This window comes from Bubalus bubalis, chromosome 4 (assembly GCF_019923935.1).
Source record: "Bubalus bubalis isolate 160015118507 breed Murrah chromosome 4, NDDB_SH_1, whole genome shotgun sequence".
NCBI classification, from domain to species: domain Eukaryota; kingdom Metazoa; phylum Chordata; class Mammalia; order Artiodactyla; family Bovidae; genus Bubalus; species Bubalus bubalis.
The window spans coordinates 156,020,038-156,032,976 of NC_059160.1; positions in this window are offsets into that span (position 1 = coordinate 156,020,038).

Consider the following 12,939-nt stretch of genomic DNA (forward strand, 5'->3'; position numbering starts at 1 on the left):
TTAATTTGGCAATGGAATTCACTGAATGAGCAGAATTAAGCATGAATGCAACATGATAAAGAAGCAATAACAGTATTTTTAAATGTTGAATATAAGATCTGACACTGGGAAATTAAGTTGATTATAAGTTCTAAACTAGGAGTTTTCAAAGTAACAATACTAGTGATAATTAGTATTAGCTGAGCTCTTATTTTGTGCCAGATATTTTGCATGTTCTTTGTGAGCATTATCTCATTGGAATCTTGCAAAATCCATAAAATTTCTTTGAATAGACTTGTTGATGAAGAAATCAGGCACAGGATGAAGCTGCCTATGAACCCAGGTGGTTTGACTTCAAGTTGGAGCTCTTACAAAACCATGTCATTCTCCCTCTCAAAATACTATTAAAGTTTAAACTGAATTACTGAGATTATATTGGATTTAATGGATTCTCGTCTACACTATTCTCGCCAGACTACTGGAGTCTAGGCAAACAATGAAAGTTATAAATAAATATCACTTTGATGAAGGACAACCAGGATCATGGGGACACTTACATCCATGTCACATGAGAGCATTTGAAATGATACTTATTCAGTCTGATTATATGTGTGAGTCATTCTCAAATATTGAAAGGACTGTCAGATAGAAGAGAAATTGGGAACATATTCTTATGGGATACTTTTAGGATTGTTGGTAGAAGTTACACTGAGGTGATATCAGCTCCAATATATGCTAAACCAAACAGATAATGGAACAGTCAGACTCCAGATGTCTCTACATTCAATTTTGTGTTGCTGCCAATGGTTAAGCCTCATTTCCTTAACTGATATTATGGCAGAGCATATTTAGATATATTGGGTTGGCCGAACGAACTTTTTCGACAACCCAAAACAATGGTGATCTGACTAGATCTCTTCCAGAGTTTGGTTTCTGAGATTTTAAGAAATGGACAATTAGGTCTAAAACTCAGTGCATAGGACCGAAAACTATAAACATGAGTGTGTTCACAAACACCGTAAGTCAGCTATTAATGAAAGAATGATGCACCTAACACAGAACTCTGCTCAATGCTATGTGGCAGCCTGAATGGGAGGGGGAGAATAGATACATGCATATGTATGGCTGAGGCCCTTCGTTGTTCACCTGACACTATCACAACATTGTTAATTGCCTGTCTGCATTGTGTGTGTTAGTTGCTCAGTCGTGTCCAACTCTTTGCAACCCCATGGACTGTAGCCCCGCCAGGCTCCTCTGTCCATGGAATTCTCCAACCAAGAATACTGGAGTGGGTTGCCATTCCCTTCTCCAGGGGCTTTTCCCAACCCCAGGATTGAATCTGGGTCTCCTGCATTGCAGGGAGATTCTTTACCATCTGAGCTACCAGGGAGGCCCTAATACAATACAATACAAAAACAAAAGTTAAAAAAAAAAAAAGTGATGTGTTTATAACCCTATTTGCTCCATATTTCTGCCCATCCTCAAGGGCAAAGATGCTACTTTCCTACAAGAGAGGAGAAGTCAATCTACATGAGACAAAAGCAAGTCCATTTTTGAGAGTAAATAGGGGTGGGTCAAAGAGAAGTGAACTAGAGTTACTCAGATGGCAGGTAGGAAATGCTTTGATATAAGCTTTTGTGACCAAAGTTAATATAGAAAATCCCTTTGATGTTGTTTGAGAAGCACAGAATTGTATGTTTCTTTAAATACTTTTGGGTGGTGAACTGTTTCTTCAAAATCACATCATTCTGGGGCTGAATCATCTCCTTGGTTTCCTAGGGTAACATGTTTCGGGACTAACATGCAGGATTTCAGCTCCAGCACCCAGCTCTGCTCAGTCAGGATGAAAATCATGACTGTAACTATGAGTCAAAGTGTATTTTCATCCTGAATGCTAAGCTGTTGGAACAATGACACTGATGAGGAAGGGTCCATCAAATCAGGAATTATGCAGAAATGTTGAAGAGTTCCTGAGAGGATGAGAGCCTAGTAAGATTTTCATAGTTTGCAAAAAGGCCCTACTTATTTCTTAACATTCTAACCGAAAGCATGAACTTGTGCATGTTCTAGTTAAGCAAAACTCAGCAAAGTCACTTATACGTAATGAACTATAAAGTTGAAGTGTATGGTTTCTTTTGTTTTATGTTTCCTTCAACTACTTCAGATACCAATTGGTATCACATGGATATCAAGGAAAGGTCTTATCTCTGTATTTGTTTAAGACTTCTGCTTTGCTTCCAGAAGACTAGATAGTTTATCAGTTAAACAGATTTTGGAATGATGATGTTACTTGTAACTTTAAAGTTAAGATACTAGTGATAGGTAGCATGTCAAGGGCTGAACAGGATTTCAACACCTGTAATACCATTCCTTGCATTATTAACAAATATACTCCTCCTCTTTCCCACACAGGAGGATGGAATATACTTCTCCGATTGCTTTGGGTTTTGCCATGTAGCTTGCTCTGTATCTTAGTCATCTCTGGCTGCCACAACAAAGTACCAGAGACTGGGTGACTTAAATGGCAGGAATTTATTTCTCACAGCTCTGGAGAGTAGAAGTCTGAGACTGAGGTGCCAGTCTGGTCCATTTCCAGTGAGAACTCTTTCTGACCTGCATATGGCTGCCTTCATGCTGTGTTCACGTCAGAGAGAGACACAGAGAGGAAGAAAGGTATGCCACGTCTGGTCTCATAAGCGCATTTATCCCATTGTGAGGGCTCCACCCTCATGACCTAACAGCCTGCCAAAGTCCCCGTCTCCAAATACCATCACGTTGGGGGTTAGGATTTCTGCATAAAACTTGGTAGGAGGGGACATAATTCAGTGCATAGCACTCTGAGAAATGGACTGTGGGCAAACGGCCCCATCACCTCTGAATGAATGTGTTAGGAAACACGCATGTGTAACTTCCCCCTCCTGTGTGTTCGCTGTGCTCTTTAAGAAGAACACAGCAAGACTGATGGTCCTAGAACAAGAAACCTGAGCCCCATCCACAATGTGGAGCAAAATTTGGATAGCCAAACTCCAAAAACTTGCAGTTTATTGTCAGGATTAGTTGTTGCTGCCAACAGAGAGGAGGGGGAAAAAAAAAAAAACTCAACCAGAAACAAAGAAAAACTGCCTAATCCATAGAACAGTGGTAAAGAGACTCAGGGAAGAAGAAATATCATTGATTACATGCAAAAATATTTAAGATACCATAAGACTGACATTTTCCCTGAAGATTACTGAAATGAATTCATGATAGTAAGGGAATTCTAATGCCAAAAATAGTTTTGTGACATCAACAGGAATAAATGTTCTCTGTTTTTGTACTTGGACTGAAAAACAGGAGGAACACATAATATTTGGATAGGGTGCAGGATAAAGACTTCTGGTTTCTCAAAAGCAGTGAGGTTGAATATGTTTGAATGCACTTAATAAGAGTAATTATGTTATTTTCTGCATAACAAATTACCACACATTTAGCAGCTTAAAACATTTCTCATTTCATATTGCACAATTTCTATGGACCAGGACTCTGGGAACAAGTGAGCTGGGTCCTGAGCTCAGTCTCTTACAAGGCTCAGATCAAGGCTTGGTTAGACTGTGTTCCCATCTGGAGGTTTGTCTGGGGAAGGATCCACTCCTAACCTCCATTATGTTGTTGGTAGAGCTCGGGTTCATACAACTGCAGATTTCATAGCAGCTTGATTCAACAAAGTCAATGAATAAGAGAGAGAGAAAGAGAGAGTGAAAAAGAGAGAGAGAAGAAAATGAAGGAGCACCTCTGCCACTTGGAACCCTAAATTCAGGAAAAGACTAAATACTCTTTAGAAAGCTTACTTGACTAGGTCAGGCCCACCCAGGATAATCTCCTTTTTAATTAACTCAAAACTAACAGATTAGGAACCCTAATTACATCTGTGAAACCCTTTCACCTTTGCCCTATGATGTAACATAACCACAGGAAGGACACTCTGTCACTTTTGCCACATTGTATTGGTTAGAAGAAAGTTCCAGATTCCACAACACACAAGGCGAGGATGACACAAGGGTGTGACTCAGCGGGGCTCACCGGAGGGTAGACTGCCACAGCACTCTGTAGACTGTACCGGACTACCTTATTACTCCAGAGAACTCTTCCCCCATATGAAATCAAGCCAGGCATGGGACAGAGGTAGATGTGGCGACAGGGAAGTGGGGATGAGTAATAAAGCTTAGACCTGAGACACCATGAGGACATGAGAGAACTGAAATAAGGCACCTACGATTCTCTTAAATACCACCAAGAAGCCCCGTCTGACTTAGTAGGAATAAACAAGCTCCTCAATCTTCAACAGAGCCATACAAACACATCGAGAGGCAGAATCAAGACTAGTTTGGAAGCAGCCTCCTGCAATCTGCTATCACGGTGGTAGAGGTGCACCTAAGCATCTAGCCATTTACACTGCAGAGACCCCCAGGAAGGATGGAAAGTGCAATTGCATTTCAGCATTGGCTAGGAGGGACATCTAGTGGCAGCTGGAATCTGGGAGGGATGTCAACTGGTAAGCACATACCCTTGAACAGGTTCCTGCATAGAGATTCTGAGTGGGAGGTGCTGAGAGTGAGCTGTCTGTTCTCTGGAAGCCATTCATTCACCAATTTCAAGTTTTTAGAAAAGACATTTATAAGGTTATAAACAGACCAAACCTGGTAATATCTTCAAAGGCATATAAGAATATTTACATGCATTCTCATGAAGAAGCATGGTGTCATAGAGATAAGGTTAACTTTAAGGAGCTACATTATACTTTGGTGTATGTGTGTGTGTGAAAGAGAGAGGAAGAGAATCTTCAAAGATTGATCGCGAGAACATTTTGACGTGGTGAAACGTATACAGATGAAAAGAAGGAAGTAACGAAGGAAGGAAAGGAGGAAGGGAAAAGGGAATTGTGATGCCCTAGGCATACCTCCTGCTCCTTCTAATCCCTCAGGATGATGTCATATTTGCCTACCTGACCTCTCTGTCTTTCCCACCCTCTAAGTTGTGTGGCTTCCCACAAAAAAATGGATTTTAGAACTTTCAGATGCATCCAAACAATGCACCAATGAGGGCTCAGCCTGAGAAATGAGAAAAGAGAAAAAGCTGAGAGAATGAGGTTGAATGGATCTATATGGTACAGATCTGAGAGGGTTAGGGGGAAGAGGTGGGGATCAAGGGGTAGGGATAGGGGCTGCTGCTGCGAGCATAAGGGAGAGTTTTAGTGCAGTGATAAGTGATTAGCTCTTGAGCTGCCTTAGGTGAGAGGAAATTGTGAAAAAGAGAATGAGATAAGTTGTCAAGTTTACTTTATTATTAGGAACATTTTTGACAGATCCAAACTAAAGATTAGTATCATTTTGGTTATTAACTTGACTGGTTTTATCCTGGTACCCAGTTAAAGATCTGGCACCTAGTGGATGTCCAGTTACTATTTCTGAATGAATGAATACATTCAGTTGCCATCCTAAAAGCTCAGGTTGGACCAGTTCCACTAATATGAGCCATTAGTAGACTGCGGTGATAACTGATGCCACAATGGACTAGGAAACCAGAATATGTGCCCTCAACACCTTTTCAGAACATTCCAATTTACCATAAAATTAGCAGCAGCTTGCTTCATCCAGTTCACCAAAATTGTTCATGTTGCTTTACAAAGATGAATCCGAAGACATAGGAAAAACTGCATGAGGTGTTGCACAATACGCCTGCTCCATAAGACCTTGTTTTCTTAAAAACTGAATCATTCCCATCTCTATTTTTCCCTGTTTATTTCTGCTTGAGTTCTATTTACTTGGAATTCTGTCTTTTCTCTTCATCTTTCTTCATTTTCAGAGCTCATCTCAACACTGTTCTCATCTGCAAGATGAGAATTTTTGAAACTTGGAAAATTCTGGGGCCCTTTCCAACTCTCTCCTAACACTGACACACAACACAAAGTTGTGGCTGAAATTAAACATTTATTGTGCAAGGACTACGTGTCCTACTGGAAGTCTGAGGCTCCCATTCAAATTAGGTCACTTTTCTTGAGCTCTTCGTAGAACTCCGTGTGCTCCTTGCTCGTAGCAGCTGTCTCCTTCAAGCTTTTGTTTCTGCTAGTGTGCATATATAGTATTTTCTCTCTCTGCTTTCTGGACTACAAACTGTTTGAGGGAAATATCCTATTTTATTCATCTTCCTCGTCATTTCAAAGAAATATTTAAATATAAGGAATGCTTTAATTATTAAATCAAGTCTGGCAGCAAATCAGTTTGGCAGCAATTTACCAGTAGTGTGTGCTAGTAGATGTATTTATTATGATCAAATTATATTTCTTTGAAACTCTTTCATTATCCAAAATTTTGAAATTCAAGTGGAATAGAGTCTGCTCCAGTCACCCTAAACTAGTAACAGTTGCTTGCCCACACTGTATACAAATATATTCTCATATGATAAGAAATTCTGTAGGCTTTTCCTTGTTTCCCTGTCATGAGCTTTTGTTAGACTAAACACTGCTTTTTTTTTTTTTTTTTTTTCTTTCTGGCCTGAAGGGAAAGATGTATCTTTAGGTTGTTTTATTCAAAAGAGTAATGGTCCTTTGAACTCAGCAGGGAGAAGAGAGTGATATCATGAACATTCTATTCTCCAATTTTTCTCTCTTTATTTACATGTTGGTTGGTAGAGTTTGATACAGTTATATTAGAATTTAGATGAGTGGGTTTTGGCTCAAGAATTTAATGTTTAAAGTAAATGTTTTACTATGTATTCGCTGCCTATTTCTAAAAAAAACTGAAGTTGGGCAGTGCACAATTTTTTAAAAAGTGAAATAAGATTATTAAAGTAACAGAGCAGAAGTTTAATAATGTCCAGCAAATCCAGCTGGAATACCTCTCAAGATGGGAATTTAAATACCAGGGAACTGACACTCTGGCAGGTGATATTGCTTAAAGAAGTCAGAAGTAGAAAGAACCCAGTGGGGATAGGTTTGTTTTTTTTTTTTTTTTTTTTAAAGACCCAGGAAGGCAGCAAGACCAAGTTAGGGGGAAGAAAAGAACAAGGAACAATTACAAAAATTGCAAAAGTGGAATTGAGCATATGTGAAAATTAAAGAGTCCAGAGATGAGTAGACTTAGATAGAAGTAAGAATTAAAGTGAGAGATAGAGGCAGGGTCCTTATATCATTATTACTAATTAAACTTCTCCTGCTTGCTTGGACTAAACCCAAATTCATCCTTGGATCATTTGACTTAATGGCTTAAGTCAGTATGCACAATATTAAGGAGGTAAATGTATCAGAAAATAAAGACTATGGGAAGCCACTGCAATTGAAGACAAGATTTACCTACAAGTTATTAGTTTGCAAGGAGAAAAAGGAAGTATATACTCCAGAAAAGACCAGATTTTTAGAAGACAAACAGAAATAGGATTAAATACTAGAGAAATTTGTTATTTATATGTGTATCAGGAAGAGGAGAGACAACTAAAGAATAATCATTTTGAGATTAAGACCCAACAAATAACAATTTAGCCTTTCTTTCCCATTCTATAGGGCAAAATGAAGAAATATTGGCTATATCTCTTATAAAGAATGACTTATAATGGCAGAAGAGAGAAAATATTCTTGTTACAAGATTTCATAGGAAAGTCTTAGAACTAAGTCATTAAAGTGATGCTGTGAAAGTGAAATGAAAGTGAAGGTCGCCTAATTGTGTCTGATTCTTTGTGACCCCATGGAGTATACAGTCCATGAATTCTCCAGACCAGAATACTGGAGTGGGTAGCCTTTCCCTGCTCCAGGGGATCTTCCTGACCCAGGGATTGAACCCAGATTTTCTGCATTTCAGGTGGATTCTTTACCAGCTGAGCCACAAGAGAAGCCCCAAAATTGATGTTATAATTAGCCACATTTTAGCGTAAATATGCATGTCTTACCTATGTGCCAAGAGATACAACCTGAAATCTAAGTATTACTCACTCCAGGTCTCTGATATTGAAACAAACAAACAAACAAAACTGCCTACTGTTCATTTGCAAAAGGGATTGAATGTCCTACTGTGAGCAGGAGGGATGAGGGAGTCAAGATGCAAAGATTTCGTGCACAGATAATGGACCAATTTTGGAGAGAAGGGACCAGACTGAGAACATAATGATACACTGTCTCTAGAGCATTTCCACACAAACTCACCTTGGATGAAGGACAAGAATTTCTATAGAAAAGGGTTTCTCTAAAGTGGGAGCCACTTTGATATCTTTTGCACCATCGTCCAAGAAAGGAGGCAGAAGCATTTCTGTGCCTGGATCTGAAAGACATTTAATCTAACCTGACACATGCCTGTGTATGTGACGCATCTCTTTGGAAGAATTTGAAAGGAGCTGCTCTTCCAAAGGAGTGAGTGAGGGCTCACCTTTGTAGCAATGATTGTGACTATTTCTTCTCCCCAGTGACTTACATAAAATACATTTGCAGTAGACATTGTCTTTCCTGGAACCATTGCTTTCATGTTATTTTATCTTCACACAAATATGCCAAAAAGGACCACAAGTCACACTGATAAAATGTTGGTCTTCCCAGTGATCACCTGGGGAAGGCATGATTACCCCCATTTACAGACGAGGATCTTAAATTCAAACACATGTAGTCTTTTTGCCCACAGCCTCACACTTGATGTGACGCAGAGCAGGGATTCAATCTCACTCCTTTGGAGTTATTTCCAACAGAATTCTCTGACTGTCCAAGACATGTATTTGTATTCAAGACAAACCAAAACATAATGTTTGGCTTATGCTGAATCATCTATCTTCTTCTTTGGCACTGTGATTATACAGCATTTATAAAACTCCCTGTCCAGTCAGGCAAATACCTGCACTTCTGTGCTTTGATTTAGTGCACTGGGTCCCACTATTGAAGTCACTAGCCTTGCAAACGGCCATAATCTGAGTCTAGATTTCTAGGCTTATGCTTCTAAATCATTTGGCAGAGAACAGAGTTGATACTAGAAAAAGAATCACAGGTCGGAAGGCTGAGTTGGCATCACACATCAATATAAATGAAGTAGCTTTATTTTAACATGGGTTATGAACAAAAGCCATTCTGGAGAGAACAGGGTTAAGAAGGGACTTAGCTGACATTAAAATGTATCTTTTAGGAAAGCACCAAATATCATAATGACTATTGTATACAAGTTGAAAAATTTTGAAACAGTGTAACTTTATTTTTTGGCAAAGGAATGCTTAGAAATAAACTACCATTTCAGTTCTTAAAAACGTATAACTACGAAGTCTAAGATATCTTTAAATCTCCCAAATTTTCTATAGGCAGAATCAAGCTAAGTTATAAAAATAACATTTTTTATTAGAGGAATAATCTTCAGTTTTATTTTTGTTTTCCATATGGCTCAGGATACGTTTGCTAAGAAACTGTTTTGTACCCCCAGATGTTTTGACATAACTCAGCGTGAATGCAATGCCTGTGGATTAATTGTATGTTTTGTATACAATCTTCACCCAGGTGATAGTCTGTCTTCTGAGACCTCTGAGTCTCTGAGAATTTTGTCCCATTAAAGTCTATTTGTTTCTCAACAGGTAAAGTCATATTTGATTTATACTGGGAGGAATTTTCACATGGATCTTGGCACATTCAGAATTTTTATTCCTTTATTTTTCAAGGACACATTTTGGAGTATAAGGGTAATGCCAAACGTAATAAAAGCAAATAAAATGATAACCAGGCACTTTTAGTTTATATATATATATATATTTACACTTTTTGTGAGCCACAGACTTTTACATCCAACAGCATATTTACTAAACTGCTCCACAGACTTTCCAAATTCAATATTTCCTCAACCAAATTTATGAGTTCCACAAATGTAGTCTTCCTCCAATGTCCCTAATTCTCAGGGAAGGCACGATCATATAGACAGATAGCCTAACCAGAACTCTAGTGGTTATCCTTGACACTTTCCCTTCCCTTAATATCTGATTTATTGTCCTTGGGACATAGTTTAGCCTAGAACTATAAAAATCTCCTTTTATGTGGTGCGAGAAGAGGGATGAAGGTTTGGAGAGAAAGCCTTGAATGCATCCTAAAAATTGCCTTCTATGGTTGATGCTTACTATACTTATCTAATAAAGGGTGAGTACATTTTTTGCACACTTGAAATAATACTTTATAAAACAGTAATAAAGCCTTAATTTAGGCACAACATGTGAAGTAATGTGAACTTAATAAAATTAAAATTTCATTGAGAATTACATAATTGCAAAGCTGAAAACTGAGTGAACTCTAAGTTCGGTTCATTCTATTGCAACACAGAAATGCCACTGTAACTGCTAAAAAGATCTACCCACCACCTTTGTGTGAATTATTTTTAAATCATGTGAATTTTGACCTATGAGAAGTCAGGAAAGCATCTTTCCCCTAGACTATGGCAGCCCCATGATTCGTTTGTGAGAAAGATGTTCTCCCCAACTGCCACAGAAGTCCTCAATAGCATCGTATTGTTTGATAATGAAACTTTGCGGTAAAACTTTGTTCCATCTTTATGTACTATTTATGAACTGAATCTTTAACATGAAAGCAAAAAAGAAAAAAGAAAAAGAAAAGGAAAGGAAAATTGTATAATGCAATACAGCTTATGATTCCATGCAGATTTGTTACTTGGCAGTTTACATGAACTAGGCTTTTCTGAGCATTAAGAATGGCATTTTGGTATTGTTTCTGGCTGCAAGTTAAAATTTATTCTAGCATTCCCTCGCTGCTATTTCACGCAGTGGCGATCTGGCAGCCAGATACTCTTAACAGGTGTTAAGAGCTGGGAATCTTAATCGAGTTTTGGATGTTAAAGCAACCGCAGTTTGGGTTGACAGGGTATCTAAGGAAAATGTACTTATTTCCATTCTCTAGTTCCTGTGACAGTGCTTTTTTGTAATGGATGCTGTATGGTCATATATTCAATTTTCATGTGCGATGCATCCACTAAATCTCATTAAAAAGTAACCAGGCTTGGCGTCACAGACATCTTCACAAACATAGGAAGGCCCATTGTGTCTCTTCTCCCTCTTAGAATGAATCATCTGGTTGTCAGATTACCCCAGCTTTTCTTTCATTTGCTAAGAGGAACTCATGGACCTTGCAATAAATTCTCTGAGCACAACCACCCAGTTGTCCATTGCTTGGGCTGCCCTGGCCTATCTGACCTGTACTTAGCATTATTGATGTTCCAAGTTGCACCAATAAGTCTGACTTAGGATCTGTCATAGAAGGTGTCACTTGCCTTCTGTATTTTGGTCCTTTATGTTCTTTGAGGCTTGTTGTCATTTATAGCTGAGATATAAGGGAATGATGACTCTCCCAGGTTGCAAAACATGGAGATGATTCCACCTGAAGCCTCAACTTCCTCATCTGAAATATAAAAGTTTTTGTGAGAGTAAAAGGAAGTTATCTCAAAGTATTTTATGAAATGTTAAGTTGCAATAACATTTTGAACCAATTAGCCCAACTTTACATGATATAAAGAATATTGAGTTAAGTAGCTTTTTTCCTCCAGGAATGATTACATGTCAGTAATTGCTCTAATTCCTTAGTATGTATTATTTCACTTAATAATGACATTATTTATGTAAAGTAGTTTTATGGTCAAGGTAGTGGAAGCAGAGAAGTTTAGGTAAATGCCATTGATCATGAAACTCAAGGTAATAATAGAGCCAGAGACTTCATTCAAAGCTGTATGTCTCCAGAATCATGAACTAAGCTGATCCCCTTTAAGTGGTCAAATAAAATATTAGTACTAGTTCAACTTACATGACCTTAGGCAAAAACCACACACTCTCTCTTTTAGTCCACTTAGCTTTTATATCTGAAAATACAGGATGAGTTTCACTTGATGTTCAAAGGTTAATGGGTAAAGGTTTCTTCGCAGTATAATTCTTTTGATTTCCTACAATGTACCTCTTTCCAAAGCATTCTTTCTCCTCACTTTTTACAGTAAAGCATTACTGTCATAAATCAGATAGTCAGGAAGATTTGTGTGTACTCCTTGGAAGGATTCATTAGGGAGTGGAGGAGGCAGGAACAGAAAAGGGAAGAACCTAGCAAGTCTCACTGAAAAAAGGTGTCAGCCAAATTCTGTAGGAGAACTGAGAATGTAAATTAGGTCCAGGATTTGTTCCAGTCAGAAACAAGGGGACTCACTCTGGTTTCAGGCTAACAGCATCCCTCATGGGAATATAAGTGAAAGCTGCTCAGTTCAACTCTCTGTGAACCCAAGGACTATAAAGTCCATGAAATTCGCCAGGCCAGAATACTGTAGTGTGTAGCCATTCCCTTCTCCAGGGAATCTTACCAAACCAGGGATCAAATCCAGGTCTCCCACGTTGCAGGCGGATTCTTTACCAGCTGAGCCACCAGGGAAGCAGCTTCCCAGAGATTTCAGGTTTTTTGTCTGTTCAGTCAAGAAGGTTCTGTTTGAGGCTGTTTCCCAAGGAAGAGTAACATTGTCTCCACCCGGAGTGAAAGCACAGGGAACCCGCAGCAGGGTCACACAGAATTGGTAAAAGTATTTAAGGGGATATCGGCAGAACACCAATAGTTTCTGCTAAGATTACCTAACATGTATTCCAAGAAAAAAAAGTAAGTGTTTACTCGATTACTAAATATTTAATAAAATTGTAAATATTTATTAAAGAAAAAAGGGCTTCCCTGGTGGCTCAGATGATAAAGAATCTGCCTGCAATGCCAGAGACCCAGGTTCAACCCCAGGATTGGGAAAATCCCCTGGAGAAGGGCATGGCAACCCACTCCAGTATCCTTGCCTGGAGAATTCCATGGACAGAGAAGCCTGATGGGCTACAGTTAATGGGGTCACAAAGAGTTGGACATGACTGAGCAACTAACACTTTTACATTAAAGAAAAAAATCTAAATATATACATTTGGAATTAGTATACAACTTACAATGCTTTGTTATCATTAACC